Source organism: Pelodiscus sinensis, chromosome 3 (assembly GCF_049634645.1).
Source record: "Pelodiscus sinensis isolate JC-2024 chromosome 3, ASM4963464v1, whole genome shotgun sequence".
Taxonomy (NCBI): Eukaryota; Metazoa; Chordata; order Testudines; family Trionychidae; genus Pelodiscus; species Pelodiscus sinensis.
Genome location: NC_134713.1, coordinates 77663010 through 77690824, shown reverse-complemented (window position 1 = coordinate 77690824; position 27815 = coordinate 77663010). Strand labels below are relative to the sequence as shown.

General features: G+C 42.1%; 2 protein-coding genes across 6 annotated transcripts in view; one reads left to right on the top strand and one right to left on the bottom strand.

Annotated features, from left to right (window-relative positions):
• CEP57L1 (centrosomal protein 57 like 1) overlaps positions 1-4812 on the bottom strand; it is a 91791-nt gene extending 86979 nt beyond the window's left edge. Inside the window, exon 1 of the mRNA XM_075923091.1 lies at positions 4677-4812. The gene's annotated coding sequence lies outside the window, so the exon portion shown is untranslated. The remainder of the gene's footprint in view (positions 1-4676) is intronic.
• The window catches only part of SESN1 (sestrin 1), a 130324-nt gene that overhangs the window by 52249 nt on the left and 50260 nt on the right, over positions 1-27815 (top strand). The gene's annotated exons all lie outside the window — the stretch shown is intronic.

The window sequence follows — 27815 nt, the reverse complement described above, 5'->3', positions numbered from 1 at the left end:
TTTAACTCAGATACACATAGCAGTTAATTCTTTCGTTGAAGAATATGGTCATTGTTTTTACCCTGTAAATTCAGACTAGGGAAAAATCTTTGAGACTGTTTTTATTTTTAAGCTTTCCCCTCAGTTAAAAACTTAAGTGTTGTATTTCTTGAATACATGTTTTTACAAACCATCCTCCTTTATATCAATGCAAATTAAAAATCACAGTATGCTGCATTTCATTTCATCAGTATGGAGGAAGAATGTGAAAGATTACTTTCTGGGTTTCTAAAAGTAGTGAGCCACAGTTTCAAGTTGTTTCTTCCAGCTTCTCAATTTCTTTGACTGTAAATCTTTGCCTGATGAAAGCAGGCAAACAGCTTTGACGCCAGACTGGAATGGAGCAGTAAGTGCCAATGTGGAATATTGACTCTGGATTATATTTAGCTGAGCATTTTGCTGCAGCTGTGTTATTAGCTAGCAAATTTTAAATAGGGCTTTTCACTTTGTTTACTATTGCTGTGGCGTGCAGGCATAACTCATACAAAATCCAGAGTCCTATTAGAGTCTTTGTCAGGAATTTTAAAAGGTTAGTGTTTAAGATTTTTGAGATGAATAGACAAAATTGGGTGATAGCAATTCTTGACAAAGACTGCTTCGTGTTTGTACATTTAGATTCTTAAGTTATTCCTTCCCTTTCATACTCAATTTATAGTTTCTGGTCCAAAATGATTGCAAAAGGACTATTTTAAAACTGTATTTCAGTGAAACCATTATTATCCTTGTGTTAATCCCATCAAATGGGGTTCATTCTGAGTCCTCTCCCTCCAAAGTGCTCTGTTCAATGCAATACTCTTTCATTCCACCTGCTAATTTGCCCTTCTTTTATGACTTTCTGCCTATTTTTTCATTAGTTTTGATTTGTTGAACATCTTTACCCTCATAGTTGTCAGGATTGTGCCTTACGTAACCAAATCTGAACCTGCACCTCCTCATGTCACATATTGGTATATTGAGCATGTCTGACATACACCTTCTTCAGGTGATCTTTTTTTGCTTTCAGTGTTCATCCATCCCAACATTTCCCCCTCTCTAGAACTGATTATTTGCTTGTTTCTTTGTTGCCCAACAAAACTAGATGGGTGCCATATATCAAAACTAGATGGGTTACAATTTTACAGACTCCCTTTTAATTTTATTGGTATATTCCTGTCACAAACTACACACACCACTTACCTCTCTCCATTTGAGCCAGGCATTTATTATCCTAATTCTCTTTTTGCCCATTCCCCTGGATTGCATGCCATGTACTGTTTTTGCTCTGCTTACTTTGAACCCATTCTAATACGTGTCTCCATTTATCAAGATCCTTTCCTAGATTGGCTTTCTCCTCACTATATAGAATACCACCATCTGCAAGCAATTATTTGTTCCTTGAGGGTATCCAGATGACAATAAACGAGAGGGCTCCATCCTGATCCCTGATGTGCTTTCACCTATACAAAAGTTTGCATTTCACCGCTAACATTGGACCTATGTATGTGACTTGAACAAGCCACATGATATTATGGTACCATTTTTCCCCTCTTATCCCAGCAGATGTCTTCCCATGGAACTCTCTTCGATGGCCTTTTTTCTAGATCAATGAACACCAGTGGTGTTGGAACAAATTTTATGGTGGAAGTGCTGAAAGCCACAGAACAAAATTGAAAACCCTGTATATGATGGGAAATCACTTCTAGACAAAGGCTGCTGACACACCCCAGTTCCAGCATCCTGATGATTACCATGTAAATGTTAATCCTTTTTATCTACATGTTTCCAATGGCTGCTTCAATGCAAAGACAGCATCTATGCTGATCTACCTGGCAAGATGCCATATTGATTTGCATTGATATTGACTTCATTTCTTAGTCTTATTGAAGACGGTCTCTCTGTTTCATTGTATAACTCAGCAGCTGCATACATCTATAGTTTGAAAAGGTGATGCTGGCAACTGTACATTTCTATATTAATATCAAGTGGATTTTTTCCCTCCATGAATTTGGTAAAATAAAGGGGAATGTCAGCATATGGATGTCTTTTATTCCAAGGTTTTTCCATGTCTCCGTAGGGATTCTGTCTTGGCCTATGCGCTTATTATTTTTCATTGCTTTTATAACATTTGCCATTTCATCTGGTGTGATTAGTAAGAACCCTGAGTAGATACAGATTTTGTAACTGCACCCTCATCTATATCTGCAAAAATTAGTGGCAGAAAATCTGCAGCCCCATCCATGGATACAAATACCCCTGGATATAAAGCAGATATCCATGGATTAGCAAGGCTCTAGTGATAAGGCTCCACTGTACCAAAATTCATAATTTTTAAAGTTGCATTACTTTCTTGGGTTTTCTTCATTTAAATCTTCTATTCAGAATACCTTTTTCCATAGATTCTTTGTGTGACGGTCATCGGTCAACACCCACTAATTTTATCTTCATATCTCACCACCTTAATGCTTTGGTATTTCTATCCTGTGCATTCACCAGTCTGTACACTTCCCAGTTTTCTTTGTTTTGGCATAAAGTTCCTCCAATTTCCCTTACTCCTTGTACAATGAGGGTTACAGGAATCGGAGTAAGAAGTCCTCCAACTTGACAGTATTTTGATATTATTTCAAAATAACTGCCCACTGTGTAGATGTGGACTACGTTATTTTGAAATAATGTTCCCGTGTAGACGTACCCCAAGTGTTCATATAAGGTTCTTTAGTGGTACTCTTTTAGTCCTGATAGGAGCATAAAGAAGCAAAGAAAATGTTAGACTATATTAGGATAGTAATAGAAGTTATGGTAAATGTGACAAGGTGGTATAGTAGATCTTAATCAAAGCTTAAGAGCATTCAAGGTGCTCTCCCAAAAAGAACAGTGGAACTAGGAGCCCAAGTAATAGCAACAAACATTAACAACATAGGTTTGGGTGAGAGATGAAGTCTTTGTATGACACATAAGAACGGCCGTACTGGGTCAGACCAAAGGTCCATCTAGCCCAGTATCCTGTCTGCCGAGCACCAGGTGCCCCAGAGAGGGTGGACCGAAGACAATGATCAAGTGATTTGTCTCCTGCCATTCCTCTCCAGCCTCTGACAAACAGAGGCCAAGGACACCATTTTATCCCCTGGCTAATAGCCTTTTATGGACCTAACCTCCATAAAATTATCTAGCTTCTCTTTAAAATCTATTATAGTTCTAGCCTTCACAGCCTGCTCTGGCAAGGAGCTCCCTGTGTTCTTATATCTACGGTTTTCAGTAGCATTACTAGTAGTTGTTCTTTCAGTGTAAATAGTTTCTTTAGGTTTAGTCGTGTTCATGTTCTACAGTTTATTGATCTATCAAAAAAAAAGGTTTTTTTTTTCTCTTCAGCGCTTCAACGCTATGGCTAAGCGCTAAGGACCCGAAGTTGTCAAAGAGCATAAATACAGCCTGGGTTGACATTCGGCTCCTAGCAATGCCTGGTTTTAAAAAATGTTCAGTTTGTCGGGAGGCTATGCCGGCGGCCGATGGGCATGACGCTTGCATAAGGTGCCTGAGCGAATCTCACGTCCCTCAAAAGTGCACCCACTGTTGCAAACTCACATCCAGAGCCCGCAAAGAGCAGGAGTTAAAGCTTCGGATGCTGTCCTTTGATAAGGCACTACAACCTGATCCCATACCCTCTCCAGCCGCGACAAAAACGTCTACAGCTAAAAGGAGAGCGGCTTCTCCCGGACCGGCAACTTCAAAGAGGGCGAAGCCGTTCCCGACTCGCTCCCTCCCTCCGGCAGCGTCAAGGGCTTCGGCAGCCCCCAATGGGACCCCCGCGGAGTCCCGACACTCTACTGACCCTGGCAATAGGGGATCGCAAATACCGAGGGCTCGGGCTGCTTCAGCGCCGGCATTGGTGGCACCGGCTTCAGCTTCTCCAGCTCCCGACGCAGTGCTAACGGTGAAACCGACAAGTAAGCCGGTGCCGGGGGCAATGGCATTAACTTCAGCGGTGCGGGCTCCAGCGGCACCGCTTGTGACGGCACCGGCTTTGACGGCACTGGACCAAGGCGCTCAGATCTCTGAGATGGCGCCTCTGGCAGATTTAACGATGTTGGCACCGAGTGTTCTACCGGCACCGACAGCAGAGCACCTGCAGCTGATCTCCCCGGCACCGCTCTGCTTTCATTCTGTGCAGAGCTCCCCGGTTGCCATGGAAACAGACAGTGCTTCAATACCTAAAAAAGCACTATCAAAAACCCATGGGAGGGACAGATCTGCCTCCCCAATTTTTTCACCAGGACCATCTCCATCGCCACCAAGGCATGCACGTTATCGCGACTATAGTGTCTCCCCGATCCGTCTCACATACAGACGGCGCAATTACAGAGACACAGTATATCTAGAAGCACAGCGATCCTGTTCACGATCTCGTTCACCAGGACGGTCATCTAGATATGGGTCCTCTAGACGCTCTCCACACCGTGTCTATTACATTCAGCACAGTAGTGCACGCTCATCGTGTCATTCTTCCCCATCACGTTCTGAACGCTACTACGGTCACTATTATCGTTCGTGCGAGGATGGTACACACCGTGAACGGCTATTATCTTCACATAGGGGATCCTCCTGCAACTGCCCATCACCAATTACACAATACTTACCTCAACAACCACAACAATTAAACTCACCTCCTCCGTCTAAGTCAATCTGTCCAACAGGATCAGTCCGACCTGGAAGAGGGGCAGCTGTCTGACACAGAGGATCCCAAGCCAGAAACTTTTCCAACGGACTGTGCATCTTCATCACCGGATGAGGCAATCTGCCTACGTGAATTGTCTCCACCGGACGACCTAAAACAGTTCCAGGACCCGTTTAAACGAGTTGCAGGCACGCAGGAAATACAGCTGGCAGATGTTCCGGTGAAGACACACCGCCTATTAAAGAACCTCCGCCCACAGCAGCGTGCAAAGATCGCCTTACCGATTGACGACGCGATCATGGAAATGGCGGACGAGATATGGCAGACTCCAACATTGGTTACTCCTACGAATAAGAAAGCCGATAAGAAATATTTTGTGCCGGCAAAGGGGTTAGATTTTCTATTCAACCACCCTCAGCCCAATTCGTTAGTGGTTGACGCAGCGCAGCGAAGGACCAAAGCGCCACAGTACAAAAGTGCGCTCCCAGATAAAGACAATAAAAAGTTAGATCTATTTGGTAGAAAGGTCTATTCTTCAGCCACACTCCTATTACGTATGGCTAACTACTCGGCTCATTTATCAAATCACAACTTAGATAATTATTTGAAGCTAGCGGAGTTGTTACATCATCTTCCAGACACTAAGAAACCACTATTAAAAGCAATAGTTCAGGAAGGATACGGAGCATGTAGTACTGCATTGCAAATTGCAATGGACGTGGCCGACACAGCAGCTCGGGCCATGGCTACGGGTATCGCAATGAGGAGGTCGTCATGGCTTTCATCCGCAGGAGCACCGAAGGAGTTGCAAAATAAAGTTGAAGATCTCCCCTTCGATAAGCTTAAACTTTTCGCAGCAAATACTGACGAGGTTCTCCATTCAGGCAAGGATTCTCGTGCCACCTTACGTACGCTGGGGATGTACACGCCCAATTTTAAACGAAGGCGCTATTACCCTTATCAGAGAAGATATGATTTTAACTTTTCCAGACAACAGGCACGCACATCGGAAAATCAGTGCCCTAGGCAACGTCCTCAGCGGAAACGACCCCAGCAAAATCGTTCAACCAACCAGTCTTCAACCAAACAGCAGATTTGACTTCCCTGTCGAGGTTGCAAGCACGCCTTCCTCGATCAACACGGAAAACGACACTTCTTATCTCTTCCACCATCGACTGAAATCATATTACCACCAGTGGTCCAACATCACCACAGACAGATGGGTACTAGAAGTGGTGCAGTACGGCCTCTCAATTCCTTTTCTCTCCATTCCCCCTCCCACCCCACCCACCCCGTCCCTTTTCAGGGACCCTTCTCACGAGCAACTGCTGAAACAAGAAGTCCTCCGTTTGCTCGCTATCGGGGCAATAGAGAGAGTACCCGAACAATTTTGGGGAAAGGGTTTTTATTCCCAGTATTTCCTCATGCCGAAGAAATCGGGAGGCTGGAGGCCCATTCTAGACCTCCAAAAGTTAAACCGTCACCTTCGAAAGTGTCGATTCAAGATGGTGACCTTAGCAACTATCATTCTGTCGTTGAACAAAGGAGATTGGCTTGCAGTCCTCGACTTACAGGATGCTTATTTCCACGTAGCTATTCACATGGCTCACAGGCGTTTTCTTCTATTCCAATTGGGGAACGAACATTTCCAGTACACGGTTCTACCATTTGGACTGGCGTGTGCCCCCAGGGTCTTCACCAAAACTATAGCAGTAGTGGCGGCCCATTTACGCAGGACAGGAGTGACAATATTCCCTTATTTGGACAATTGTCTCATCGGGGCCCAACATATACAGAGACATGTCATATGGTGCAGACAGTATCCAGCCAGTTTGCATCCCTGGGCCTTCTCATAAATCTAAAAAAGTCATCATTAGTTCCGTGCCAAAACCTGATTTTCATAGGTGCATGGCTCGACTCAATGGTGGCACGGGCATACCTACCGTCGGAATGTTTTGTGGCGATTCAAGACCTTGTTCATACAGTCACGCATGCTCCGACAATTCCTACACGCGTCTGTTTACAGCTAATGGGCCATATGGCGGCTTCCACCGTATTGGTACAAAACGCAAGGTTACGTTTTTGCTGCCTCCAACATTGGTTGGCCATGGTCTACAGCCCAGCAAAGAACAGTATCCACAGATTGGTGGTGGTACCCCAACATATACAGGATTCTATTCAGTGGTGGGTCAAACCCACCAATCTTCTCGCGGGCATCCCATTTCATCGCCCACAGCCTACAAGGCAGATAACTACGGATGCTTCCCTCACGGGTTGGAGGGTGCACATGGACAACATGACTATCCAAGGTCACTGGTCAGCGCAAGAAATGATGCTGCACATCAACGTACTCGAGTTACGGGCAGTACGTCATGCTTGCAAACATTTTCAGTCCCACATACAGGATACAACTACCAGAATCATGACAGACAACATGGCAACCATATTTTATATCAACAGACAGGGAGGTGCCTGATCTCGTTCCCTGTGCGCGGAGGCTGTTCGGCTATGGTATTGGTGTATTCACAACAACACTATTCTAGTAGCGTCCTACCTTCCAGGCGCCGACAATTTAGTAGCGGACTCACTCAGCAGACGTTTTCCCCACGACCACGAGTGGGAACTCTGCACAGAGGTTTTAAACCATATATTTGTCTGGTGGGGATTTCCGATAATAGACTTGTTTGCCACAGAAAACAACAGGAAATGCCCCATCTATTGTTCAAGAGCGGGAGTAGGACATCAGTCACTAGGAGATGCCTTCCTTCTTCACTGTTGTATGTTTTTCCCCCAGTCGTTCTAATACCCAAGGTTCTCGAAAAAATCAGCTTAGATGGGGCTCGAGTAATTCTTATAGCCCCAGCGTGGGCTCATCAGCCTTGGTTCTCAATACTCCATCAGATGTCGGTAAAGACACCGTACTCCCTACCTCTACTCCCGAATCTCTTGACCCAGAACAAAGGATCTCTACGTCACCCAAAACCCAAGATCCTGCACCTCACAGCATGGATGCTTGTTGGTTTAGCAATTTCGAACAACTCTGTTCTCAGTGGGTCAAGAAGGTGCTGATGCATAGCAGGAAAGAGTCTACGCGAGCTACTTATATAGCTAAGTGGTCCAGGTTCCAGGCATGGTGTGCGGCTAATAACCTTGATCCCTGTTCCACACCTTTACCGCGTATATTGGAATATATCTTGCAACTCCATGATAAAGGATTGGCAATAGCTTCCCTACGGGTGCATTTGGCAGCTATTAATGCTTTTCATCACATAGACGATTCTTTCTCCATATTCGCACACCCTACTACAAAAAGATTCCTAAAGGGACTCTCAAACCTTAATCCACCCCGAAGACCCCCTCCACCCTCGTGGAATCTGGATCTAGTATTGCAAACTCTATCTCAGCCTCCCTTTGAGCCTCTAGCCACTATCCCGCTACGCATACTTACCACCAAGCTTCTATTTCTCCTAGCCCTTACCTCAGCTCGTAGGGTTAGTGAGATAGCAGCGTTTATGGCTTCCCCTCCTTATACAATATTCTCTAAGAACTCAGTTACGTTGAGAGCTCACCCAGCGTTTATTCCGAAGGTGTCATCTGAATTGCATATTAACGAACCAGTGGTTCTACCATGCTTCTTCCCTAAACCTCATGCCTCGCCGCAAGAAGCAATATGGCATATGCTGGATGTGAGAAGAGTCTTGGCATTTTATATTGATAGGACACGGGACTTTAGGAAGCCGGACCGCTTAATAGTGTCATTGGCAGACCGTTCTAGAGGCCAACCACTGACCTCTCAGCGTATCTCGAGACTTATTGTTTCATGCATATCTATGTGCCATTCTATACGGGGGAAATCCCTGCCGTATCCTCCAAAATCTCATTCCACCAGGGCGGTCTCCACTACTACAGCCTTCCTGAAGGGAGTCCCATTCCGGGACATTTGTAGGGCAGCAACATGGTCTTCTAATGTCACTTTTATGAAACATTATGCTATAGCAAAAAATCCATTTTGCTTCGGATTCTTCGGTGGCTACGGCAGTACTTAGTCGTACTTAATTGTTATAAAAAAAATGTGAGTTCAGACTGCTCGGGACTCTTTGGTTACTGCTCGGGACTCTTTGGTTACTGCTCTGGAGTCACCTAGAGTGGAGCACCCACGGGGCCACTCGAAGAAGAAAAAGAAGTTACTCACCCTGTGAAGTAACGATTGTTCTTCGAGATGTGCCCCGTGGGTGCTCCACGACCTGCCCTTCCTCCCCGCTCCGAATTTCTTTCTTATCTCTTTCAGTTGAGCGGATGAGTGGAACTGGCGGTTGCCAGCCTGCGCGCGACTGATCAAAGGCGCGAACGGCGCTTTGAAGGAGTGCGCATGTGCGGGCTGGCTGAGCACGGCTATGAAAATTCTCTGAGCCGTGGCGCCGGGACGGGACCCGACACCTAGAGTGGAGCACCCACGGGGCACATCTCGAAGAACAATCGTTACTTCACAGGGTGAGTAACTTCTTTGTCTTCATTTAGGAACTTGTGACCAGCTATACCGGGGTGGCCAACCTTTAGGAACTTGTGACCAGCTATAACCAGGGGTACAGCTCTCGAGCTGCATGGCTCTTTGATGAAAAAAATGCGGCTCCTGCTGCTTCTGAGCTGCGTGCGCGGACTGCTCATGGCTGGCCACTCTGCGTGCGGCGCCCCAGTGCCTGTAGGGAGAAGCACGTGGCGGCAGGGACGGCTCCAGGATCCAGGCATTAGGTTAGAGCCAGGGAGGAGGTGCCTAGCTCTGGGGAAAGGGAGGGAGATTGGGTTAGAGCGGGGAGGGAGAGGGTGTGCCTGGCTGTGGGGGAGAGGGAATGTGTACCTGGTTTACACCATGTTTCTTTAAAGAAAATTCAAAGGCTATTTGCTAGGCTGAAGCAATTATTCTGAGATATGAATCTCTCTCCCTTATTGTTTTTGAACCTCTCATATTTGCAGTCTGGGACTGCACTTCAAATTGTACAAATTGTACTAATTTACTTCTCAGTTCAGTTTTAATTTTAAAAAACTCACAGGACCTAATAGGGCAGTAGTTTTAGATTTAAAATACACAATAAGGATGCTTTTTTTAAATATAGTGTGAGAATATTACTGTATTTTTAAAGGTTTTTTTAAAATGTGATGTTTGTTCCTTGTCAGGTTCTCTGAAGGTCTATGGATTGGCCGTGAATTTTTTAAGTGACTAGAGATTTGATACTGGTTTTTGTCTGAAATGTCCTGTAATGTTGTTTTATCACTACATTTTGTGTACTATATCCATCTATCTTTCTATACATAATGTATAAAATAAATATATAATACGTGGCTCTTCGCACTCTATCCACCACTCTTTTGGCTCTTCATCTCTAACTAGTTGGTGACCCCTGAACTATACTAATTAGCAGAGTTCTAAAAAGTTCTTTTTTTTAGCATCTGGAATATTTACAAATGATTTTAAAACAACAAAAACACACATTCTTCCTGAACTTGTGCACCATCATATAGTCCTTTTGCTGTAGTTACATTAGGGACAGCTGGTTTGCTCTTACCCAAAGAGCATGGGCCTGTATCTATATTGCAGTGTAAGCCCAGGGTTTAAAGTCTCAAGTCTAATCTTCTGCCTACACGCATACTGTGCTCTCCCAGTGCTTAGATCCCAGAATCCCAAAAGGAGCTTGAGTCAAGATAAGACCTGGAGTTTGAGCCCTTTTGGTTCTCAATATAGACACATCCCCACTAGATTTGTGCTCTGGAAGTGTGCCACAAGTTTCCCACAGGCTAACTTTCTTTATCTTCTGGACAGTCAAGTTTTCCCGTTCTGCATCATGAACAAAGGACTAGAACAGCCAAGCTTTGGAAGGTGCTAGAAAGTCTGGAATATGGGTGGTTAGACGCAGGCCTGCGTAATAGAGATGCTGGAGCTCCCATTTGGGACTGAGCGTTCATCAATTTTTAACCTGGGGTTTCAAACTGTAAGATATGCTAACTTTAATAAAAAAAAATAGGATTATGTAGGACTTTAAAGACTAACAAGATGGTTTATTAGATGTTGAGCTTTCGTGGGCCAGACCCACTTCCTCAGATAAAATAGTGGAAGATTTGATCTGAGGAAGTGGGTCTGGCCTACGAAAGCTCATCATCTAATAAACCATCTTGTTAGTCTTTAAAGTGCTACATAGTCCTGTTTTTTGTTCCAGCTACACCAGACTAACACGGCTACATTTCTGACTTTAATGTAAGCCCAGGGTTAGAATTTAAGTGTAGACACATCCTCCGAGTCTCTCTTGTCTCTAACTCTTCATCATTGTTCTGTCTTTTATATTTTCTCTCTATCAAGGATGCTGTGTTTCAGAAAGCTCTTCCTTCTTACTTGATGAGTTCTGAGCCATGTTATCATTCATCATGAAAGGGGGCAACATCCTCCTTCCTAAGGTTTTATCAGCTTTGCTCTGCTGGCATGCCCAGGAATCACTCATCTTCCTCTTCTATCCACCAAAGTAGGATTTATATTACTATTTTCAGTTGTTCAGGCAGGCCCATATCCCCCAGACATGGCCTGTAGTCTTGGGCAGCCCTTAATATAAACCACATCTGTGCAATCATATTGTAATTACAGTTCAACATAAGAATGTATACAGATCAGTACAGTTAAGAAGAGGTCCACTTAAGAACTGATTTTTACTGGAAAAGTGAAGTACTTGTGCAAGAGAGGGAAGAAGAGAATAAGACTGAAATTACAACTAGAATGCAGGGACAAATGTTTTTCTCTGCTGTGGCAGTGTTAGTTTGTAACAGGAGGCAGACGCTTTCTAGTGAGTTGAGAGATATTGCCATATGTAACCTTTAATTTCGTTGGTGCCAAATTTCACATATCAATAGTTATCTATTCATCCTATAAAGTTAAATTTGAAGGGAGAATTTTAGTGTTGAACTGTTTCTATAGACTTTCCCCTGAGTACCTTACTGATCAGAGCATGAACCTTTAAAAGAAGTGGAGAAAACACTACAAAATTTCAAAAGAATTTTGGAATCAGGTATTTTTAGTAAGAGGATGAAAAAATGGACATGCTATCTTATTCTAAAGAAATTTTTTTTGACACTGAGAAATCATCCTTTTTTTTTCTTTTGAGTAAGTTAGTTGCCACCAAGTAAAATAGTATCATTTTATGCTACTAACTTTTTGACTACCTTTCTGGACACTTCCATGGTCATTATTCTGTCTTCAGCAGTGGAGTCTTGGCTTATCTCTGGAAGGATTTTCATCTATTTGACCTGGCAAATTTGGAATCCCATCTCAGCAGCTAAAGAAGGGTGCATGATGGTAACAAACAATGCTGGTATCTAAATTTGTTTTGACATATTAGGTGATTAGAATGAGATAACTGGGCATTCATTTTAGTAGAGGCAAAGTCACAACTAAAATTTAAAATGCAAAAACCCACCCCCTCCTTTCTCTCATTAAAAATGTGTACAGGTTCCTTTTTAAAATTAAATCTGAGTCTTAGTAAAAATGTTTTTTCACTCATCCTCTATTCTGTCTGAGGTTTGAAAGGTGCTACAAATTGGCCTATACAGTATAGCTCGAAAATATGGATTTGCATTGTTTTGTTTTTTGTACTATGGAAACCGGAGAACTGTTGCAATGCATGTACTGTTTGAATTTTATGTAATGCCTTTAGTACATTTGAATTTGAGTGCGTGTATGCAGTGCTTTCCCATTGTATTCAGAATATACTTTTTTTAAGATGTTGTATCATATGCAACAGTGTGAGAAGCCTAACAATAGTAAATGGTCACTTCTCCCTGTAGCAGCAAATCAAGGTGTTCTCTTTAAAATAATCTCTGAGAGGTAGCTCTGTTAGTTTATAACTTTAGAAACAAGGAGCAGTTCTGTGGCTCCTTAGAGAGGAGTTTAGTTGCCCTCCCCTCTCCACAGGTTCCACAGGATGGCTAGTTTAAAATAAAAGGAAAAGTGACTTTAGGGCTAACTTTCAGTGGTGTACTTAACCAAAAAGAATTGGGAAGCTGCTTTAAAGTAGGGATGTAAGCGATGAGTTTAGTCACGACTGGACTAGTCGCTTCTCCCCTCCCCTTGATGCCCCTGATAGAGACATAAAAGCCAGTTCCTCCCAGCATCATCTCCACGGGGGGATGGGATGGGGGGAGAGGCAGACGCACAACAGGAGACAGGGCGTGAACCAATACTTAGCTATTCCAGTTTGTACCCAGTCCTGGATGCTGCACCTCTGCCTCTTAAATTTTGTAAGAGCCACTGGGCTCTTACTACATTTAAAAGGCACAGCTGCAGCAGGTTTCGCGCTGTGCCTCTGCCTCTTAAATGTAGTAAGAGCTGGGTAGCTCTAGTAAGAGCCAGGCACTAACCCCACTGTGGCTCTGCGGTTTCCCCCCTTATTGACTAATCGAATAGTCAATGGAAATTGTCAACTACTCGATTAGCTGATTAAACACAATTTAACATCCTTCCTTTAAAGGTTTGTAACTGAAACTGGTACCGTTTGTTCTAATAATGTTTTGACTAGGTTACAATAACAAACAAGTACTCAAGAAACTAAATGAGTGAATATATAATACCTGTATTATTAAAGTGTAGCCAAATTGCGGACATTTGCACTGCAAATACGTCAAGTTTCTGTAATTCTACTGACATTCCAAACAAATGAATCTCAGAAATCCTCATATAATCTTACATCTAACTGCTTTACAAGAGTTCCAACTCTTTTTAGTTTATAATACTGTACATAATGTTTGAATTAAAAGCAACACCACTACAAAACCTAAGGCTTGGCAAAATACCTACTAGTTTTCCCCTGTATGGAATTTGTAACACTATTTTTTTACACTGTAAGATACCACAGATCTTGGAAATAAGGATGTAAAATCCTTTTTAATTGGGATTTGGAGCAGCTCCCCGCCTGCTGTGGACAGCCAGAGCTGTCTCTATTTGCAGTGGGCCAGGAGCTGCTCCAGCCTCTACTGGTTCATCGGAACTGTTAAGGGTGATGCTTTCCAGTTAACCTTTCACATTCCTACTTGGAAAGTAGGCATGAAAGAATATATAGAGATAACTGTTCCTGAAGCTGAATTGGAAGATACCGAGCTGCATAGGAAGATACCAAGCTGCATAGAACAAAATGATGAACAAAAACAGAAATAAGAGAGTCAAATGATACTGAAAAGAGGAGTTATATAGTTAATAGGGACAGGCAAATAGGATTTAAAAGGAGAAAGTGGCCCGTGAGTAGAGACTACAAAAATCCTTCTTTACATAGTGAAATCCTCACCTCATCCCACTATGGCTTCTTTCCTCTCTTGGCCAGAATGGAATGCAGTGCTGCTTTCTCACCATTTCACTCAGTCACCTTGTTGCATAGGCATTGTGGAAGACTATCTGAAGGCTACCTTTTATGGACGCCCTTGCAAGACCTGATATAGAAATCATACAGGGGGTAGGAGTAAACCGGGAGGAGTTTGTCAGGGGCAGGACCCCTGGAGCACTGTCCTGTGCAGATTCCTAGCACACTGTAACCCAGACAGGCAGCTGTAATTCAGGGCCCCCCAGAGCACTGAAAATTATGACATGGGGGGAGGGCTCTCTAGTCCCCAGAGCTTTCCAGGATAGGGAGGGTGCAAAGAGACATAAAACTACTACTTACCCTCCCCCACTACCCAGGACTGTAAATTCTGGGCGGTGACTCTGGAATTTTGCCTAATGGAGAAGTATTTCAAAATTTGCTTTTTTTCATAAAGTCTGAGGGGGAAGCCCTATTAGTCTGTAACTTAAAAAAAAGGCAGTCCTGTAGCACCTTATAGACCAATAAAAATATAGAGAGAGGTATATATACACTTTAATATTTTTAAAGCAGTTCAGTAAATATCTGTCAATACTACTGTATTTTGTTAAATATAACTATGCAGAGTAAGGAAATTACTATACCTGTATAATTTATTTTCAATCAAGTCTGGCCTGTTTCAAAACTTGCTAGATTCAGTTTTGACAAACACAATTAGGAAACATGCTTGAGGAGGTTGGACTTCACTGGCATTTTGAGAAGTTGAGCCTTGTACTTGTTTGTCTAGTCTCTGATTGGCTGAAGCTGTTGCTAAGCTCATTGCTTTGTTCTGAGGCAAAGTTAGAAAGTTGAGTGTGACCTGTTTGAACTGCACTGTTCTTTTTTTTTTTTTTTTTTTAAGTTCAGTCTCCTGATTAGCACTTGAACTTTTGTGCTTTCCTATTGCATCTTATATTGGTCTCACAGATGCATGTTTAACTGAAAATTTTAAAAAATGTTCTCGTTGGTTGCACCAGCATTAGTTATTTTACTTTTAATATTTTTAGTTATGACAGCCTTTTTCTGCCATATAAAAGGCTTAAAGTTTTAAAACATTTTTATCTTTGCAAGCAATGAACATTGCCTTGATCAGTATTAGGAGAATTTAAGTGGTTAATACTTTAACTGGAATGTGGCTGAAATTGTTTTTAAAACAATTGGGGAAATAGTGAATAAACTGTTAAATGAATGCTAAAAGCCTGAAACATTGCACTAAAGGATTATTAAATAAACACAATTCAGAAGTCTGCATGTACTGAAGTGCCCCCTGTAACCATGAAACATGCAGTATTCATATACTATATAGTCGGTAGAAGTAGGCTATCTGGAAGGATTAAATCTTCAATATATGTTTCTTGGTAAATGTCTCTTCAGTGTCTGGTTGATTGACAGTAACCTCAGTGTTAGGTCTAGTTTGAATATAAATGTCAAATAAGAACCTTAAATTGTTTTGCAAGTTTTGCTTTAATACTTATATTCTCCAGAGGCTTGTATAGTTACATTTCCAAAAAATGTTAAATTTTCTAGACAATTGAAGTGGTCCTTTTAGAGACTAGTAAGCTCCTATTTCAGCCACAGATCCAAAAGTCTAAGTCCCTTCCTTCAAAGGGAGAATGCTAATGAGTTCAGCACTTACCTTGAGTTGAACAGAAAACCAATTGTAACTGTTACATCTTGCACATTCTACTTAATGTATCTGTTCTGTAAGACTTCTCTTTGGGTTGGAACTACATGGAGTTTAAAAGTGAATGAAGTGTTGTGATGTCTTCCACTTAAGTTCAGGTTTTGGACAGTACCCAGAGTATGGGATGAGTGCTTTAATAGTTTGAATAGATTAGTAAATGTAAGATAGTGACACAGATTACAGAACAGTAAAACATAGTTTTGCACCTTCTGTATCACAAAGAAGGTTGTTTTTTGCTTAATTACTGGCAATGTGCTTGGCACTGTACAGGAAATGTATAAAGACAGAGCCTGCCCTGAGATGTTTTCACTCTGACACACACAGTTAAAACAAGACACACCAGAAGGCTCAGAGAAGAATGCAAGTTTGGAGATAACTGGAACTTCCTAAATGTTCTGTGTAGTTTTACTTTGCTTCCAGTCTCCCGCAACTCTAGTGTGGTGTTAAAGTGGAGAAGGCATTTAATTTGGGTAACTGTTGAAACTGAACTTAAAGGAACTGAAAACATTTTGGTTTTCACACTCTGGTGCTCTCAGGCATAGGACTGTACCCTGGGAGATGTCAAGTGTAAGAAGTAGAAAGTCTACAGATCAACTTAGTCTGGAACTGCTGACATATGGGCACCTGAGGCTGTAAAGTCACTGTCCGCATTCCGTTAAATTCCATTCCATTCCACTTAATTTAATTTATTTTTTTTAATATGAGTCCCTTCCAGACTAGCTTTTGATTCTGTTCTTCTCAGCTGCAGAGAGCTTTTAATGTCTGTGGGACATATATTGTTGACAACAAGGCTAAACAAGTGTACTTTGCACTTGGAATTGGGGCGATGATGTTTGAGGTGGTTCTTAGATTGTCTGGAAGTTTGTGCAAAAGTCTAGGACCAGGACCAGAGAAAATTTTCTCTTGCACAAACTAGCTTTTTCCTTTAAGCACAATTTTACTCACAGGGAGAAGAGTAATTGAAAGGTCCTTAGCTCAGACTTCAGGCAATCTTTTAGATGTCCTGAGACCAGACCATTGGGTGCTTTGAAGATGAGGACAGTGTTTCTGGCAGAAGGAAGGGCTTCTAGGATATGTCTCTCCAAACTGGGGTGGTTGTAACTAGAGGACTCAAAAATTTAAAGAACAAATTTTAAAACAGAAAACTAGGGCAGTACAGAGAATGGACAAAGAAGGGTTAAAAATGTTTATCAACAAATAATGGTAATAAAACTTAGAATAAAAAATGGATTAATAAACTAAATAAAAACAAGATGCACATGGAGAAGCTTTCTAAATTTAGCAAGAAGAAAATACTTAAAATTCTAAATGAAATTACAACATAAACTGGCCTTTTGCCTTTCAATTTTTGGGACCAGAGAGATTTTATTTTTTTCAAGGATGTGCTAGAAAAGTACTAAGGATATTAAAATGTGATTATCTGGCTAATTGTGTAGTTGATACAATTTGTATCAACTATACAATTAGTTGATAAGTGCTGCTCTGCAGAGCCACACTGGGGGTAGTTCCAGGAGCCAACTGGAGCCAGGACTGAGCAGTCCTGGCTCAAGCCAGCTCTGGAGCCACCTACACTTTTGGCTCTGCATTTTGAACATAGTACGAACTGCTGGGCTATTACTATATTTAAAATGCAGACGCACATCAATCAGCACAATCTGTCCCAGCTTGTACTGAGTCCAGTGTCTACTATTCAGGGCAGACAGTGGCCAGCACTGGCCACCACCATCAGGAGTTGCTTGACAGAGGCAGCGGGGGGCAGGTGGCACCCTCAAGACAGTGCTGTGGGGAACCAGTTTTTAAGCTTCTGTCCACCCCCCCCCTTTGCTGCCTCTCATAGAGCCCAGGGCGAGCAGGGTCTGCTTGAGTCCCTGCTTGTCCTGTGCGCTCCGTGTGTTACTTTTCTTTGTGAAATGTACAAGAGCCCTGCAGTGCTCTTGTACATTTCAAAAGCAGAAGTGCCTGCAGTGGGAACCAGCGGTAGTGGGGACTGAAGCAATCCCCGCTCATGCTGTTTCCCTATTGTGCCTCTGCCCCCCCGCCCCACATGGAGATGGTGATGAGAGGGAAATGACTAGTCGCTTACATCCCTAAAATATACTTTAAATAATGGACCCTTTGTACTGTTATATGAAAGTTTGGATACTTATGTATTTTATACCAACAGCCACAGTTTTGCAAATGTTTTGGGGCAGAAGTCCATTTTTTTTGAGCATGCACAAAGGTTAGTGTGATAGGTGATTGGCGTCTGCAGCAGGAGGGATGCAAGGAGGGCCAGCCAGAGGAATGGGGGTAGGGGGGACACCCTATTTAGAGATAAAAATTTTGGCAGCAGCATAGAGGGGTAGTGCACCTTCTAAGTGCTATATAAATCACCTATGCTTAATGCAATGGATCCCTGATCCTTGATGGAGGTCTTTAGGTGCTACTGTTGTATAAATAGTAAAAATAACCAATTAGAAAGTATTACACAGTCTTCAAATAACTAAATGTTTTTCCTTTTCTCTAACAGTGGCCCCTAGCAGAGAAAATTGTTTTGTTGCCTATTATGATTGATTTATTAAACATTATTGATGTGTCAGTGATTGCTGAGAATTTTAATGATAAACTTTGTCCAAAATGGTAAGAGAATGTTACAAGACAATTTAATAGTCTCTTTAAGATTAATAGCGTTCGGAGGACAAAATAGAATATACAATGTGGTATGAGGCCATCCACGGATATTTTTTTCTTTTGGTTTCAGGTCTGGCTTAATCTTTCTTGTATGAAAAGGTAACGTTCATGTTCAGATAAGCCCGTTCTAATGAATATAAACTTAAGTTAATACAACTTAAGAAATACATGAATTTCATCCTGTCCTTTCTCTTTCTGTATCTAAGATGGCTATATTTACCTTAAGCGTCACAAGATGCTGAAGTTTAAGAAGTCAGCATTTTTGCCATTTGTTTTGCCTTTTGTTTTTGTTTTACAATTTGGAAGCCAATTTTATGTGACTAAGGTTTTTTTTCTAATGGCAAACTTTTCATAAAAAAGACTGTGTTCTTTCTCTTGATAGCTGCTGCCTAATTGTGGGTGTTACCATAATAAATATCTGTTCTGGTGCCATGCATTTTTCAGATAACAGTATAGCTCTCTCCAACTGTAGTCTAGTAGTCTAGAACGGTGCTGTTGCAATTCTCACGCAGAGGAATGGGAGAACCTCATTTAGCAATTACAATTTGGCAGCAGCATAGGGGGTACTACTACATGTCACCTATGGTTAATACAGTGGATCCCTAATAGGCTTAAACAGTGAATCAAGAAGTAAACTTTTTGGCATGTAACTTACTATTTCTTTCCATCAACCTATGGGGAAAATGTTCCTTAATTAAAAAAAAATTTAGCAAGGAGTTTTCTTCTGAATAACCTTTAGAAATACATATTTAATTCACCTACTAACTATAAATCCTTTTTTTTTTGGTCCTTGCCAAAGCATAAATAATCTCCAGATCGCAACTCTATTCTTTATAAATTAAACTTCGAAGTACTTTGAATGTCTAGTCATTCTTTTCCTTGGTTATGGACAAAATTTGGACAAACTGGGTAAAACGATGGTTTGATGAAAAAGTGAAGTCTTGAGTAAGGGCTGGAGTTACTGAAGAATGACTTTTTTTAGTTACAATAAAAAGAGGTATTATCTGACAAGGATATTAGTTTGCTCTCCAAGGATAAAGAAAATAATGCTTAAGGGTGAATATAAAACTGACACTTTTTTCAAATGCAGATAAAACTCTGAGAATGAACAGTATAAGGCCCAGTCTGAAGTGTAAAACCCGGTGTTGGTTACACTGTGGTTTGAATCCATCTACTCTGTGATAGAAACAGTTTAAACAATATTTAGGGACAGCTATATTTTAAATACGTCCCCCTGACATCTTATTTCATACTATTAGGATGCTAAATAAATAAAGGAGTGGAAAGCATTTGCAGATACCATTAAAGAATGGTACATTAAAGAACCATTACAACTCTGTAGTTGAGTCCCTTTTGCATTTTAAAACAAGAATTCAGTCTCTGGTCATTTGTGAAAAATATAGTGCATCCTCTCCAAACTCGTAGCAATTACTCTTTGAGTACAAAATGAATTTTCTGAAAATTAACAAGTAAATCTACCCAGGAAAATCAGAGTTGCAGAAATTGCCCCACTCAGACTCTGTCCCCACATCTGCCTAAGACTCCAAGAGGGAGTTTATCAAATCCCCCCTTATTCTTCTCTTCTGAAGACTAAATAAGACAGTTCCCTCCATCTCTGCTTATACTCATGTGCCCTCAACCTTTTAATCATTTTTGTTGCTCTCCACTGGATTCTCTCCAACTTGTCTACATCCTTTCTGTACTGAGGGGCCCAATACAGGATGCAGTGCTCCAGATTTGGCCTCATCAGCATGGGCGGCAGGTAATGTAGGCAAGGGAAGGAATTACCTTTCCAAAACTTCCTATGCTGCCCAGCCACCCATTCCACATGGCAGCTGAGGCTCCCCGGTGACCCGAGCCACACAGCTCAGCAATCCTGACTCCCTGGTAGCCAGGCCACATCACTTGCCATTCACGTTTTCAGAGTGTAGTCAGCTCTCAGTCTAGGGTCTTTACACTGCAGTGTTGGGATGAGCTTTGCACGCAGTTCCAGGAAGATGGCTTTACATGTCCAAAAGTTCTGCAGCCACTATTTGTCTTTCCATACATGCATTGTGATGTGATTTTAGCACTCAGTGTTTGTTTCCTGAGCTGAGCACCGATGATCCACCATGCACAGTGGTTTCATAAATGCCAACCGCAATCATGTATTATTTCTTTCAGCAGCACACCGTAGGGTATGCACCACCGATTCACTTTCTGATGAAATATTGCAGGACCAGTTGCGTTGTGTTCATAACACTTCTCACCAGACTGGTCAGCAGTTCAGGATCCATGCTGCTAGGCAGAGATGGTGAGCGCACAGTGAACAAGAGCTGTTGAAAAAAGCATGAAATGAAGTTGGAAGTCCATGGAATGATGGAGTAGAGAGAACTGCCTCATGGGATGCTGAGTATGCCCCCTGGATGCACTGCAGTTCGTTCCCAAAGCTCTCAATGGCAGACTATAGCAGGTTGCACACTGAGATACGCTACAACACTGTCAGTGGGAAAACTACCAACTGTGGACGTGTTCTGCCAACACAAGGAGTGTTGTCAGTGTGTGCAACCAATCTAATTAAAACGACTTATGATCATTCTTGTAATTTAATTCAACTAAACTCCACTATAGACATGGCCTAACTGCAGAGCTGAGTGTTAAGTCTGTGAGTGCATGTGACTTGTTGTGCCCAAGTGATTGCAAAATGGAGTGATTTGACTTGTTCGACCGCATTAAATGTAGTACAGAATGTTCTAAGTTTTCTTTCTCTTAGGTGGCTAGCTAAAGGTAAACAAAACATTTTTTTTAAAAAGGAGGCTACCCCTTTAAGATGGCTGCCATCTTGGGTGCCATTTTTAAAACCCCACAGCTCCGACCCGGTAATTACAGGGAAGCTGTGGGTTAGGAAGGGAGCTGGCAGCGGGTGGAAGCTGTTGGGGGGGGGGGCACAGGAGCAGCTTTGCGAGCTTCACTTTTGGGGGGCAAAAGCCTCATGCGACTCGCGAGCTGCAGGTTGGCCACGGCTGATCTAGACAATAAATCCGTTTCTCCCTGCCAAACTCCCTAATCATGGTAGGATAAAATGTGTGTTGACTGTTAGGAATAGCTAGCTTTCAGTCATAGAAATGACTGTTTTTCCTTCACTATTAAAGCTCTGCTGCATCCAAGGAACGGGTCCACTTTTCTGGAACAGTTTCTGAAAAAGCAGATACGTTCTTTCACCATCCCTGTATTCCTCATTGCATGAGGAATAAGGGATGTTCCAAAAGAGGAGGTTGTTCCAAAATTTGACCCCATGTAGACAGGCCAAATTTTGGAAGAGCATCTTCCGAAAAAAAGTGGAAAAGATATGCAAATTGCGGTTTGCAATTTGCATATCTTTTTCCGACTTTTCTTTGCAGTCTAGACATAGCCCTAGACTCTGTGTAGTCAGCCCAAACTAAGATACTTTCTCCACCTTCCACTGAAGATGCACATTCCCTGTTCGTTAAAGTAGTACAGAACCTTGGGCGTCTTGTCTGACAACTTACTAAGGCTAGATGAGCAAGTAGCATCACTCTCTTAAAATACCTCCTGTCATCCCCAGCTAACTAGGAAACTTTGTCCCTTCCTCCCACAAGAGGACCTGGCCACAGTGATTCATTAATTAGTCTCTCCTCCTCCCCCCCCGTTGGATTAATGTAATTCACTGTATGGGGAAAAAAATGTGAAGAGAGTGCATATATTACAGCTTTTACGAACTATGGTTTCCCATCATCTCCAGGTAGAAGTGCTCCATGAAAAGCACTAGGGACTTTTCTGTGGAAGGCACTCAGATGTTATGGGCAGTAGCATAAAAGTCATATATCGATATAAACTGCAGAAATGGGCAAGTCAAAAACTCAGGAAATTCTAATGAGAAATAAGGCCCACATTTTAACTACTGAAGGTGATTTAAGCATTGTGACAAAATACCAAGAAAAGTGATGGATTTTTCTTTTTAGATAAGTTCAAATAAATATTGGATGCCTTTGTGGAAGACCAGCTTTAGTGAAGCACAAGTTACTGGGTATGATATTGAAGTAATTGGGTGAAATTCTGTGACCTGTGTTTACACAGGAGTTCAGATGAGATGATCGAATGGTCCCTTCTGGCCTTAAAACTTGTGAATCTATGCATTTTCACACTTAAAATATAGGAATTCTGTTAAGTGTAACCTTACCTCTGTCCTGGGTATGTAGTGCTTAGTTTTGGATAATTGTAACATCTGTACTGTTTTTTACCTTTAAATTACTGTGATTTGTATTGTCAAACTCCAACTTCATGTTAATATAGTTTGTTTTATAATAATTAAGAGATGAGGTCCAATAGAAGGACTCTAGCCAGAATGTACATAGAGCAGGTATGTGACTCCATAAGGTGGTAGGATTTAAAACTGTGCACTTTACTGAGAGAAACCCGGGGAAAGTAGATAACAATCAAAACAAAGTTAAGAATAGATTTTATGATGTATTCAGCAAATATACTTCCCAAGGCTTAAAATATTTGAAGTAAAAGTTCAAAATAATTCGGAGTCTGGTAGGCAGCCAACATTTCCCAGGTTCACTGAGGATGCCTCTGATTCATTTTAGCATTCCCTCCATTGATGGGAGTGCTAGTCTAGGCCACCCATAGAGGTCTGTCAGTCCCCTAATCCTGCTTTATAGAGGGGAAAAATGGCACATTGAACTCAATCTAGAAACCATTAAGGGACCAATGTAGAGCACAGAACTCTTATCCTACAACCAAAAAAACATTCTGTTCAATAATAAGGTGATTACATTTGTTATCCATTTAAAATAAATTGTTTCAATTTCCTAATCAGACACAGATAGAATATGAAGCCCTGGATGTTGCTGTGGTATGATAATATAACCATTATTCCTTGTAAATTTACTGCCTATTTGTCTATGATGTTGATCTTATCTTTGCCATTGTTTGTTTTGATAAATATAACTCTAATAGGTCATCTTGGACCAACATAAATCATTTGGTTTTAGCATTCTTCAAGCACTTGAGATTACCAGTGTTGGTTTCTCAACTTTCAGCCAAACTACATTGTAGTTAATATTCTTTATTCTTGTACAGACCTAAAACAAAATTCACTCATCATAATCCTTGCACATTTCTGAAATATGTAGATAGTCATCTGTCTGTCCGAGTCAGTTTGTTCAAGAATTCCTCTGAATTGATAAGAGCTAGGATCATCAAATTTGGTATGAAGCTTCCTTTTATCCTAATGTAAGCAAGGTCAGGATTTGGTTGTGCCAGTACAATGGTATGCATCTATCTCATAAAATGGAAGGGTCTGGCAGGAGAGATAGTTATACTGTGCAATGACCACAAGGGAGCAGAATGCATCTCAGCAGAAAGTCACTCACCAGTAGCACCTGCTGATACCCTGGCCTGCCCCAGGCAGCACCAAGTGGCCTCTGCACATCCCTCCCCCCGGGCCAGGCCTGGGGAGCACCAGCTGGAGGTCTGCTCCCCATCGTTGCTGTCACCAGGCCCAGGGTGAAGCCGGTGGCTGGAATGTGCGCTCCTCCCACTCCAGGCTATCTTTTCCCAAAAGATAGCCAGCATCCAGGGTGTTTGGCTCTTTCCCCAGACCTGGGCAACACGAGATAGGTCTTGTAGTATACTTATATTGCTTCCACTTAAGACGAAGAAATTCTGGCTATACTTTTCCTACACAACTTATTCCTGGTTTGTTATTAAAGCCTGAAAGCATATCATGATATTGTTTAAAAACAGTTCCAGGTAGATTCAGCACTGATCTCATTTGCAAGGCAAAACACAATGTTTACTCTGTCTTAACACTCAAAGTTGATATCTGGATATGCTTTAAAAAATATCTTTAAGGTATCTTGGGTCCAAAGCAAGGTATTGTGGGTTTGACTTATTAAAATAAAGTGTTTAAAATCTATAAAATCAAATTGTTAAAAAATGTGTCAATCTCTGTTGACCTTGGGCGAGCGAGGTTTGCTAGCTAGGATGAAAAGTCCATTTGACACCAATCTGCTCAGGAACAACCCCTTGCTGTTTTAAGAAATAATATATTTTGTACTACCCTGAATTGTGACACGTCAATCCACTTTCTGTTTATCACGTTTTAAAATGTGATCAGGTTTGATCCTGTCGGGCTGAGTGTTCTGACCCCAATCTGGCAAAGACTGCTCATACTTTCCTGGATCTGGGACAGCAGGATCAAGTCCTTACTATGACTTTCTTGCTTCTGTTTTATCTTCTTTTCTTTCCTCCTCTTATCATAAATTAGGGTGTGTATTTTAAGTGTTGTTGTCAATGGCTGTTGCCTGATCTTGACAACTGTGCCATATTAAAAACAGACTACAAATTCACAGCTTTTGCTTTTTTTAAATTCAGTATTTATTTGACAGTCCATTGTTTTGTATTGTTTTCTCCAGGTCTTTATGATTTTCTGTTTTACCTCATATGAATATTAAAATCTAAACCAGTCATGATGCATCTTAACTTGTCATCATGACCATAATTTTTGAATCTCTTTAATGGGTTAAAAAATAGTAACTACAGGCTAAAAATAAAAGGTAACAAACAAAAACCAAGATGACTAAGAATGTCATGTGGGACTTTCAAAAGAACTAACTCAGCATTGGTCTAATTCTGTTCTCATTTAAAATCCTTGGTAAACATTCCTATTGATTTCAGCAAAGTTAGGCAATCGTTGTGTGCTATTGAAAATACTACTGTACTTGTAAAGACTATTTCATATCCCTGACCCTAAAGCTTCATATTTTGTTTTTCTGCACTGTGTGAAACCCCCATCAAAACTGAAATTGCAATGATCCATTTGACATAGGAGATATAAAAACATCAGGTTTTTTTGGTAAAGTGTGAAAGCAATGTGGCTAGATTTTGCCTTTAGTCATACACCACAGTAAAGTTTCAATTCTGAAGATGAGTGCCGGCGAACAGTTTTACCATTTGAGTGTAATATAGTGACTTCATATTGTCTAGAAAGTGTTTATAACCAAAACTAATTTTTATCCATTATTTTAGTCATCAATATTCTAAAAGTAGTGCATTGTGGCGTGCTACATTAACACCCATTATGCCCAAAGAGCATACTTAATTTATATTTTTGAAGTACTCCTGTAATTTTTCATTATGTTCCTGTGTCTGTAGTTTGCAGAATTCTTCTGTTTAACAGCAGTGAACACGTAGAGCCTGAGCACGTGAGCAAGAGCCAGTAAGTCACTTAGCCACATACTTGTGGGAAAGAAGGCTTGATGCCAGCTCAGAGCTCTGGCCTACCCTTCCCAGTGTCCCATTTCCAGCCATGTCTATTCCTGTAACACTTCTCAACATCTTTGGGTCCCTTTTCAACACTGCAATACAGAAGCAGCTTAAGCTCCCACCCAACAACCTGGGAAAATTAAACACCACCGCTGGGCTTTTCTGAGCAGCAATACTTCCCTACTCACAAGCACAGAGTCTGAATGTAGAAAAGAAATGTTTAATGAAAGGAGGGAAATCATCTGACGTTAATTAGGGAAAGTACCACAAGCAGGATTTGTAATCCTCAAACTGTGAGCCAGACCCACATCCCAGAGCATTGTCTTTTGCCTTGTGTTCTTGAGTTCTACAACCAAAAGTTCCTTTTCTATGCCCCTCTCTGTTCCCTCACCATACCCCACTCACTGGTTGTCCTTGTTTTGTGAGCACAAGAGTTAAGAGGGGCATCTGTTTGTCTTCACCTTCCACCTGGGGAAGAAGGCATCTTGCTTGGTCTATCCTCTGAGCACTTGTTCTGTCTGACTCATAGCTGTTGTTCCTCCCCAACAGCTGCTCTCAGGGCTATCCCTAGGAAGTTTTGGGACCAGGGCAACCCAATCACTGGAGGCCCCATCCCTTCCCAAGTGCCTGCCTGTGCTCTACCCTGTTGCACCCCTTGGCTGAAGCCTCCTCCCCTGAGCATTGTGAGCTGGAGAATTACTGGGGAGTAGTGTTCCTTTTAAGGTGCATGCCTGCACGGCAGCAAACAAAAAGTTCTAAGCCTGCCCAATTCCTTCCAAGAGCTGCACAGCAGCACTCACCTTCTTGTGGATCTGCAAGGTGAGTAGTGTGGCTGCTTCCAGGGCTACTCTGGTGGATGGGGCTGTGCTGGGGGACAGCTGTTCCTTCTGCCGCTGGGGTTTGCAGCCACATGGCGGGCCAGCAGGTGTCTGCCCACCAGGGTTTGGTGCTGTGCGCAGGCGGGTGACTATCTGCCACCAGGGTTTGGGGTGGTGGGTGAGTGGCTGCTGCTGGGGTTTGGAGTTGTGGGTGGGTGGCTGCAGCCGGGGGTTTGGCATTACAGACTGTCACCAGGGTTTGCAGCCACATGGTGGGCGGGTGGATGCCACCAGGGTTTGGGGCTGCGGGAGGCCAGGTTGCTGCCACCGAGGTTTGGGATTGCTGGGGATTGAGGCAGCGGGAGGGTTGCTACCTGGGGCTTGAGACAGCGGCTGCATGGCATGCGGGCAGCTACTCTGGGCCAGGGCTGTGTGGCTCAAACACTGGCTTGCGGGATAGAAAATACAGAATCAGGTAAAGTGAAAGCAAAATCAGCATTTCTTCTGTCTTGAGTGGGACTGATTCACAAGAAGTCTGTTCTGCTCTGCGCTGATTAGGCCTCAGCTGGAGTATTGTGTCCAGTTCTGGGCACCATATTTCAAGAAAGATGTGGAGAAATTGGAGAAGGTCCAGAGAAAAGCAACAAGAATGATTGAAGGTCTAGAGAATATGACCTATAAAGGAAGATTGAAATAATTGGACTTGTTTAGTTTGGAAAAGAGAAGACTGAGAGGAGACAACCGTTTTCAGGTATTTAAAAGGGGGGGTGTCACAAGGATGAGGGAGAAAAATTGTTCTCCTTAGCCTCTGAGGATAGGACAAGAAGCAATGGGCAGCAAGGGAGGTTAAAGTTGGACATTAGGAAAAACTTCCTGTCAGGGTGGTTAAACACTGGAATAAGTTGCCTAGGGAGGTTGTGGAATCTCCATCTCTGCAGATATTTAAGAGCAAGTTAGATAGATCTCTACCATGGATGGTCTAGACGGTACTGGGTCCTGCCATGAGGGCAGGGGACTGGACTCGATGACTTCTCGAGGTCTCTTCCAGTTCTAGTGTTCTATGATTCTGCTTTCACACAGCTGTAAATCAGCAATAATGAAAAAACAGGTCTGTGTGTAAATATTTACACTTTATAAAAAGAACAGATGAACACAAAATATTTTGGGACCTGTTTTACTTCAGGACTAACTTTGGAATTTACTCTGTAAATTTATACATTAGAAATTGAATCACTCTGTTTTGAACTGCCCTTGAAGACTAAAATGTAAGGTTTTTACAGCTGTTGGTGGTGTGCTTAATTCTCCCATACTTCATTCTCCCA